This window comes from Pseudochaenichthys georgianus, chromosome 17 (genome assembly GCF_902827115.2).
Source record: "Pseudochaenichthys georgianus chromosome 17, fPseGeo1.2, whole genome shotgun sequence".
In the NCBI taxonomy this organism is placed as follows: Eukaryota; Metazoa; Chordata; class Actinopteri; order Perciformes; family Channichthyidae; genus Pseudochaenichthys; species Pseudochaenichthys georgianus.
Window position 1 is genome coordinate 29,573,497 of NC_047519.1, and position 10,192 is coordinate 29,583,688.

Here is a 10,192-nt window from a genome sequence, read left to right on the forward strand (position 1 = left end):
GTCTGATTCCTTCTCTTCGTGTGGCCGGTCTTTTTTCTTCTTCGTGTGTGATTATTTGACAGGTAAGAACCACACAACTGCATTAGCGGCCGCTGTCGCCCTCTGTCGGCCGCCAGCGCAACTTAAATGATGACATTAAACAATTTTAAAGGACCGGCCGTTCTGTGGTTCTCCAGATTCTACAGATGGCCAGTCCGCCCCTTTGTGTAGATTTAAAACATCACCCAAACGTCATTATTTATGATCTATTTAAATTAGAAATGGTTCCGTTTCCAATATTGTTGGTAATAGCTTGTGCATGTGTTACACCTAAACAAGAAAAACTAAAATAATGTATGGCTAGATAGAAAATATAATTGGCAACAAATAAGAAATGGTATTTTTTCATTTTCCCTTGAAAATATTATGGTATTAGCTTCCAAACATCTGCGAAGAGCTGAGGCAGGTGCATGTCGCTTAACCTTGTGAATACCAACCAATTACCTTCAGTAATTGTGTAACTCCTCACATGGGCTTTAAACGATCATACACAAACTAATTAAGTGTAACATAAAGCAATCAAGAAACTGAAAAAAAAAATGCTACTGATGGGTTAAGCTACACTGGCAGCAGTATAACTCCTCCTGAACAAAAATGAACAATCTAATAAATATTCAAAATAAAACTCCAGAGCTGCTTTTTCAATACTAATTAAATATTTACATTTGTACATTGTGCACACACTAAGCCAGCATGTAATGCCAGATGCAAGAACTGCTGCTTCAAGCCAAGGCAACAGATGCTTAGAGCTTGCCAGCCCTACAAGATCCTGTAGGGAAGAGGAAACACTCATGCCAGCGCTTGAGATGCAAAGTCGAATGAAAATGGTACTCTAGGAGTCGTTTAATCTGTGGGACAATTTATACCCATCCACTGAATTATTAATACGCCTTCAAGCGAGAACTTCCAAGTGCTGATTGACAGAAACAGCCTCCATTCTGTCAGCCTCTTGGTAGGAGTGTCAGAAGGTAGGAGTCTTGTCAGCAACTCCAGAGGATCATATGTGGCCTTCTTCAAAGCCCTGAGAACCGACTCTAGATGCATAATCTAAGGGTACTTTCACTACAGAAAACAGAATTAAACACAGTATGGTCCTGCTTGACAAGCTGTCAGTCTGTTAACATTTTTTATTTTTTCTACAGGGGTCCATCGAGTGTTGTTGAGGCAGGATAACAATCCTTAGAACTTTCCAATGAAAGACTCGCTTGTCAATGCATATGAGACTATGGATAAACCACTATGGACCAACCTGATCTCACCAGAATGCGTGACTCCACCACGACTTCTTAACACCACAATGCGTGGTGGAGTCACGAACTTTGTTACATTTACGTGTCGGCACCACGCAAACAACCCCAATGTAAAGTGAATGAGGCTCCTTTGTCGTGGTGCACACACGCATTTCTACAACGTCCCGCAGTGAGCCTTTATTCTATAAAACGTTTTTTTAAATCTACTTTATAGCTTGTAGTAACTCACGGGAGGCTTCTTTTATTTTATTTGTATTCATAATAATTTTTATTTTTCGTCAGAATGTAAAAATTACATTAGTTACGAATTTGTGTTCTCAAAAAACAGTGCATTGTGTGTAATGCAACTGTGATTTTTATTAAATTAGTTAGTTTTTAAGGAAGGCCAGAGCTTCAGCTGTGTCAAATAGATTGTTCCCTTTAGTTAACATTATTTAAAAGATAATGATCATGTCCCCTGTATTGTATTACGAGCATCCATTCCCATTGGATAAAGGAGAATGTTACACCCGGAAGTAAGTATTCTCCTTACTGTCGATTGATTTTACAGTGATATCTGCACTACTCATCGACTAAAAAACACCAGATTATCCTTGTTAATTACACAACATTGATTGGTTTGAATTGTGTGCAATGCTTTTGTATTTCCCCCTTCGATTCGGAGAAACAAAGATTTTTTCGGAGTTTTTGGATGGCAGAAGACACTACACTACCCAGAATTCTCAGCTATCGTTTGGGACTACACCATGTGCTTAGCTTGACAAACCCCGTGATCAGTCCTCAAGCTCTTTGATTGGTTGACCTCCAACTGCATTCCATATGAAAGGTTTCGTAAAAGAGAAAATCATACTTTATTCAGCAGTGCTTGCTTTACTCTTTGAAAGTCATCACATGAATGCATTGTAATAAATGGTTTGGCTGCATTAAATATTACACATCTGTCGTAGTTCTTTATTTATCTACAGAGATCGGGCTCAGAATAGACCGGAAACTATTCTTTTACCGTTCTGTTTTAATTTCACAATAAAGTTAGTAGTAATATTTTGTTTTGATATTATTGTTTTTTATTAACTACTCATGTTAAGACCATCTTTTCTGTGTTGCTGTGGGGTTTTTCCATCGCTTTTGTGTTACAAATATCAAAACAATAACAAAATATATCCGTCGTAAACTAAACCGGAAACAGCAGTATATTTTATTTTGTTAACACTGTAAACTTTACAGGTTTTTAACCCAAACCACCTACTGGTTAAAGCACGTTATTGCACGTTTAGAGTAATTGCAATGCAGGAAGATTGTGTTGTCTTTCATTTTTGTAAAGCACTTTTGAATGTGTTATATTTTATGAAAACATTTAAATATTAAGAGTACATACAAAATAGTGGGAAAGTAGAAGGTCAATGATATAAATATAGAATAGAAAATATCAAGAAGATACTCAAATGATATCTAGAATAAAACAGTTTAGTGCCTGATAGGAGGATGTGCTAACTAATAAGGCTTTATTTAAACATTAAAGAATACTTTAGGTTAAGGTCTTCTTTTAAATAGGAAAAAAGCTTTGGGGGTATCTATCTACAGATAAATATTAAGCCTGACAAAGTCTAAATTGCATGGTTTGTTTTGGAACTTGACAATCAACTTTCCTGCAATGTTAACTATGTTGAAGCACTTATTTTAACTGATATTATACACATTAATTATAATCTTATGTATGTAGATAGTATACGAAATGTGCAGAATACGACAGTGTAATGGTGGAAGTATACACACATATTGATAGATGTCTTGTAATGCACTGTTGAGGAACCTGTCAACCAAGTTTTTCATTCATTGCATAACTACACTATTGTGTATATGATATGTCAATAAACCTTAGAAAATCTTGAAATCTTGAAAGGGATGTGCAAAATAGCAATTATATACAGTCTTTAATTAACTATTAGAGAATAACGAGTAATGAATATGCTTTAAACGGATCTGCAGATAAATATGTAGTCTTCTCAAGCACCAACTATCAAATATCTTGCCTGATTGTTGGCACTTGACAATCACCTTCACTGAATTTTACTCAGGTGTAACTAAAGTCTGATTTAAGGGCTGTTTATATTTCACATCATTAATCCAAATCTGTAAAGTAACTAAAATAAATGTAGTGGAGTAAAAATACCAGGTTAACCTTAAAGAAAGCCCTCAGGATTATAAAAGACCCCCATCACCCCAGCCACAAACTGTTCTGTCTGCTGCCGTCTGGCAGGCGGTACCGCAGCATCCGGACTAAAACCACCAGACACAGAGACAGATTCATCCCACAGGCTATACGATTATTAAACACCTGAACTTAGAAACAACATCCATAACATTCATCTGGCTGCTACTTAGAAATTATTTATCTAATATATCATATTCCAATCACTTGTAGACTCTTATTGCACTATTTCACTATTTTTTCTGTGTAGGCCTATCTGTTTTATTGCGTAGCACTGTTGGAGGAGCCTGTGACCTAAGGGGGGGGGGGGTAGGACACGTTCAATTCCTGTTTTGAATAGTGTGCCGTCGCTGGGTTTCATTCCATTTCAAAGTCCTTTTTGACGCTCTGTGTAAACTTCGCACACTGCCACGCCAACATCCAATCACAGAGGTTGAGGACTGATCACGGGTTTGTCAAGCTAAGCACATGGGCTGAAGTCGAATAGTCCATTTAGTTTAGGAACCTTCCTAAAGGAGTGAAATGACCCGGAAGTCCCTCAGTGGCAGCCATGATAAGTGCCGTTCGAATTCTCTAGAATGATGAGAATGATAGGAAAGGAGGTTTCAAACTTCCTTTATAACCTCCTTTAGCTTAGGAACCACTGGACCTCCCTAACCGACAGGAGAAGCGAAAATGCTGCCCCACAATGCCTTGCAGCCGCAGCATTTGCCGTCACTCAACAGTCGGCCGTTCACGGAAACAACCGATTATGACCGAGAAATTATATCATGAACGTTACGGTGCTTATTAAGCATTTTAAAACGTATGTGGTCAGTTGCCAAAGTGCTTTGTTTTGAACGTTCATCAGTATTATAATCAAAAAGAGAAATATGAACGTTAGTTTTTACTGAAATTATCAAATAAAGTCAACATTTCACAGTCTTTACTGAGCTGTATGGAGTTTGTTCAACTTTTAAAAGATGTTTGAATGGTGATATACACAGTGATAGATGTTAAGGACTAACGTTTATAATAAATACATCTGTATTGATTTTAAGATCTTTAGTTCATACAATCATACGTATTGGGATCATTTGTATTAATGTGGACCGGAGGGAGAGGGTGACGAGCATAAGTTTCACTTTCCTTTTTTATTTCAATTCCAACTTTGGTCATGAAGAATATGTGTCTCTGTTGTCCCCGTTCATAAAGCAACAGCATCAGAGCACGGTGCAGAGTCTCTAGATGAGTTTACAGTAGTCCCTCGTTCTTATTAAACATCCATGTTGTAGTCCGCTGTATAGAAAACTGTGGTTTCCATAGTTCCCCCACAGCAGCAGACGCACATTCATGACGTCCGCTGGCGCATCATAAACACGTCGGATAGTGAAAGTGCATTCGGATTCTCTAAAGTACCGCAGTCTCTTCTCCTAAGTCCTTTTGAATTCTCCTATCCACTATCCCTTAACCCCGTGACGTTTCACTCAGAGGTCAAGGAATAGACGATAGGGTTAGAATTTAGGAGCTGATCTTTGGACTATTCGACTGCTGCCATGGTGTAGTCCCAAACGATAGCTGAGGATTATGGGTAGTGTAGTGTCTTTGGCCATCCTAAAACTCCTAAAAAACATTTGTTTCTCCGAATCGAAGGGGAAAAAATACAAAAGCATTGTACACAATTCAAACCAATCAATGTTGTGTAATTAACAAGGATAATCTGGTGTTTTTTAGTCGATGAGTAGTGCAGATATCACTATAAAATCAATCAACAGTAAGGAGAATACTTACTTCCGAGTGTAAAATTCTCCGTTATCCACTGGGAATGGATGCTCGTAATACAATACAGGGGACATGATCATTATCTTTTAAATAACGTTAACTAAAGGGAACAATCTATTTGACACAGCTGAAGCTCTGGCCTTCCTTAAAAACTAACTTATTTAATAAAAATCACAGTTGCATTACACACAATGCACTGTTTTTTGAGAACACAAATGTAATTTTTACATTCTGCCGAAAAATAAAAACTATTATGAATACAAATAAAATAAAAGAAGCCTACAAGCTATACAGTAGATTTAAAAAAACGTTTTATAGAATAAAAGCTCACTGCGGGACGTTGTAGAAATGCGTGTGTGCACCACGCCAAAGGAGCCTCATTCACTTTACATTGGGGTTGTTTGCGTGGTGCCGACACGTAAATGTAACAAAGTTCGTGACTCCACCACGCATTGTGGTGTTAAGAAGTCGTGGTGGAGTCACGCATTCTGGTGAGATCAGGTTGCTATGGACACAAAGTGGACCAGAACAAAATGGCGACAATGCATTTTTGTCCTTGATCAGGTCCAAATACACTAAAGACATCATAGCAAAGCAAGACTTTCGGCTGCTTCTACTAGGATGTACTTGGGGATCTTTTGTTTGAAACACCTTCATCTTTTCAAGTAGATATACCCGCTCAAAGACATCCAAGCAACCTGCAATGTTGACCCCCTTCTCCTGTGGCAATTGAATAGTCAACAGCTCTTCCTGTCAGGAGCTTGGGCCAAAACCTCAGTCCCAGTGGAGAAGAGATTTGGCAACATGCTCTGTGTCTGTAAGTCATGCCAAGTTATTTAACAATTGTGGGATTTCTGGCACCATAAGAGTAAACCTACCTAACCCTCTGTTTTATGGAATTACGTAAGAAGGGAGAGGGGATCGTTTTTGGCCATTGATGGTCAATGGTCCATCTTGTCTGTTGTTAAACAAGGGGAAGCCTGTAGAGCGAAGAACAATGGCTTATTGATTCATGTCATGGCGCACAATTCCTGATTCAAGATGCTTCCACCTTTCTGGGACAGCTGATCTGCTGCTGAGGGGACCAACCTTACTGATGTACAGCAGCAAATTGCCCCCTGTTCATAAACCAGTTTCTGATTTCCACTTTCACCAGAACTTTTTTACCTTGGAGACGAGGACGAAAGCGATACAGGATTAGATGTACCTTGCACAATAAACTGCTCCTGGATGTTGATATGTAAAAAATTGCTGGAGTCTGATTGGCTAGAAAATGTCTATTATGCTCCTGAAAAAAGTATAATAAAACCCTTTTGATGCAGGAGTTTGCGTAAGAGTTCACATCGTACTGTAATAAACATGTATTAACAGTACCGAGGTTCAATCATAGTCTAGGTCAGGCTGAGTATGTTCTCTCTGGTTCTGGTAATCCATCAGTAGACCCAGAAAGTTCTCTGAAGATTTCATTGAGAGATGGGCTTTCAATGTTTTGGGACAAAGAAACATGAGCTTGGCAGTATTTCTCTAACTTTAGACAGAGTTCTCGCCTCAGTAATACAAAACCCTGATTGCCTTTTGTCAAGCGCGACTCATCATTTGCATAATGGTCATTAAAACATTTCATACAGAAGATGCATTCGAGATTTAGGTCGGCTGAACATTTGTATAGTGTCAGGGATGAGCGAAGCAGGCAGGACCCAAACGTAGATTTCACAGAAAAAACACCTTTATTCCAAGGCTAAATTAAACAAATCAGAACTCTTCCCTGTGAACAACGTCAAGACACACAAGGAACTAACAAAGACAGACAGAAAAAACAGAACTTAAATACACACAAGACTAATCAAAGAAACAAGAGACAGAGGAGTGAGTGAGGAGGGTGGAGAAAACACAGGGGCACAAGGTGAACACAATCGGGTAATCAGACACAGACAGAAAGCAACAGGCAAGACAGGGGGTGAACACTTTTCAAAATAAAACAGGAAACCAAAGACAGAAAAAGACAAGACAAAACAAAACACAGACAGATCGTGACAGTATTTTTGCTCTATTCATGTAAACTACTGTCAGGTTATTTTCTGTTTGTCAAGGCAGTCATAAATGCAGTCGTGTACATATTACTGGAGTACTGTAATTAATAATTACATTACATAACAAAACATCGGTGAGAGTATCACTTGTCTCTGTAAGCCCACACGTTGCTCTTTGATTTTCTGTTTGTCCTATTTAGAAAAAGCCTCAAGGTATATTAAACTTTTAGGCATCAATATTAAATGACATTTCAAAAAGAGAATATAACCCTGCCTTTATCAGAACCGTTTTTCAACCGATGTCAAGAGGAGGCTTGTCTGGTCGAATGATGCACATTTATTCTTTCAGCAACAGACATTGAGCTGGTGTCACACTTTCTGTCTGCAGGGACCATAAATAATCCAAAAGAAAATGAACCGCTGCAGCAGAACTGAAGCAATTTCAGCAGCATGCATGGATCCGTTGCCATCTATGACTGAGTATATCCGGATTGAACAGCCCTATGGTGCTGATTTTGTCTTTATCATAAATTGGCCAACTCCGCATGGATTACTGGCAAGTGGGTACCAGCACAGGCAAATCCGAAGCTATTTCTCAATGTTTTTGGAAACTTGATTTACATTTTTACATCACATTTGCACATTTACAAAATGATTCTTGTTCCAGGCTTGCCATCAGTGTTAAGTGTGGCATAGCTATGTTAAATATATATATTTGTTCCATTTGTTGTGAAGGCATCTCTCGAAAGAACACTTTTTTTTCAAGCAGCTGTTTTCATAGAAAAACCAAAGCAATTATGTTAAGTGTGGCATTTTTCTACTGTAGGGATAATGAGACCAGACAATCAGAGGTGAAGTAGAGCCTCTCGTTAGATCGGGTGGGTGTTTTGAATGCTGTTCAACAACTGTTTACCAGTTATTACTTCCACAGTGTGATAGAGGAGAACAAATATATTTTCCAGCGATTCCTTTTGATTAAGTGAAATTACAGTACGTAGCTTTGCCCAAATACTTTTCAATTCAACCACAGTCTTACCATTTTACAATTTTACCATAAAGGTCACCTTTTATGCAAAATCCACTTTTTCGATACATAAATATGTGTCCACTCTGTAAAGATATTCTGAAAGTTTCAGGAAAAAGGATCCCCTCTCTTTTTGTCCTGATCCATTTTTTAAATGAGCTGATCAGATGTCCACTTTATGATGTCATAACGATTTTTTTGGCTTGTGAAACCATTAGCCAATCACCAAGGTCAGACAGACAGACAGACAGACACACAGACACACACACGCACGCACGCACGCACGCACGCACACACACACACACACACACACACACACACACACACACACACACACACACACACACCTTATCACCTGAATCTCCTCCTAGAGCGTCATTGTGGTTTTTTTAACCAATGATCTTAGGCATTAGGAGGGGCTCCTTATTTTCATCTAAAGTTACTGACAGAGAATCAGCACTTTTGAAACAGGGCTGAAACAGAGGGGTTTATGGGATGCTACAATGGGTGATCTGTTTGGTATTTCGAGCAAAACACTTCGGAGACATGTTTTGTATATATCTGAGAAATATAATATATTGATGAAAAACAGTATAATAGGGGACCTTTAAAAACATGTCTATGTGCTGTTGGGTTGACATTTAGAAAGTCCATTTGCCCTATAAAACTGTGAATGAGATACAAGAGTATATATCTAAAGAAAACCAGATGGAAAACAAATAATGCAGTCAGGCTTTAGATTTACAAAAGAAAAAAAAGTGTGTTCCTTGGCTTTTTCATGTTTTCGATAAAACGATGAACATAGGGCTGAGGTCTATTAACAGTAAGTAGGTGTTGTTTATGTGAAGCCCCAAATAAGCACACACACCAATCAGTTGAAAAAAGGTACTGTAACTCATACAAATCAATAGAAAAAATCATTGTAGAAAAAAGAGAACAGAAATAAGCATCTTGTGGTAACAGAATGACACGAATACTTCCAACCTTGTAGACAAATTACTTTGGAACACCTACATAAGACAGCGCAGCATGCACATCTCAGAAAAACAAATAAAAGTGTGCCTCCGATGACAAAAACATAACAGAAGACAGACTCCACAATATTCAGATTTTAAAGGACTTGTGAGATGTAACAATTAATGTGCACTCATGGTTTCCACTCAGTTAAATGATTTAATCAAAATGCTTAAGCTCAAGTACTTTGATTGATTGTGTTTTTCCAAAGGGGCTCTGAGTCTGTGGTGGGGCAGCTTACACATTACGGTATTTGGCATTCTGTGGACTGAGGACCTGAACTTTCGGATCCATCAACAGAAACGCAGAGGAGGCAATGGATAGGGAAGGAGTAAACACAGACAGTGGCAAAGAGAGATTTGGACGAAAAGAGAGTGGAATGAGGGGGAAGTGAAACGGGGGAGGCAGAGTTGCACAGGAGAAAAGTGGTTTACTTTCAGGGGGTTCTTGCTGGAGCGGAGATTACACTGTGAGCAGAGAAACACTAGCAGACTATAAATGAAGATTGAAGTTCAAACAGCTTGAGTTAGCTTGACGTCCAAAGCATAGATATGCATTTCTGCTTATGGATTTTGACCAGTGTGCTCTGTGAGTTCAGTGCTCACAAAACGTCTTTACTTAGTTTTTTATCCATTCTGTGTTGTTGTACCCTGTCAAAGAGAAGGTTGAAAAAATCAATCGAATTGATCCAGTCATAAACCATTGATAGGGCTTTAATTAAAGCTACACTAATCAAAGTTATTATATCAACTATTTATCAAATGGCTACATATAATCGTAGTAGCAAACCCACTGAGAATTACCCCCAGTGCTGCAGTTTCCCTCAGCTCTTCAGCATGTTAACATTTTGAGCTCAATTACCCCT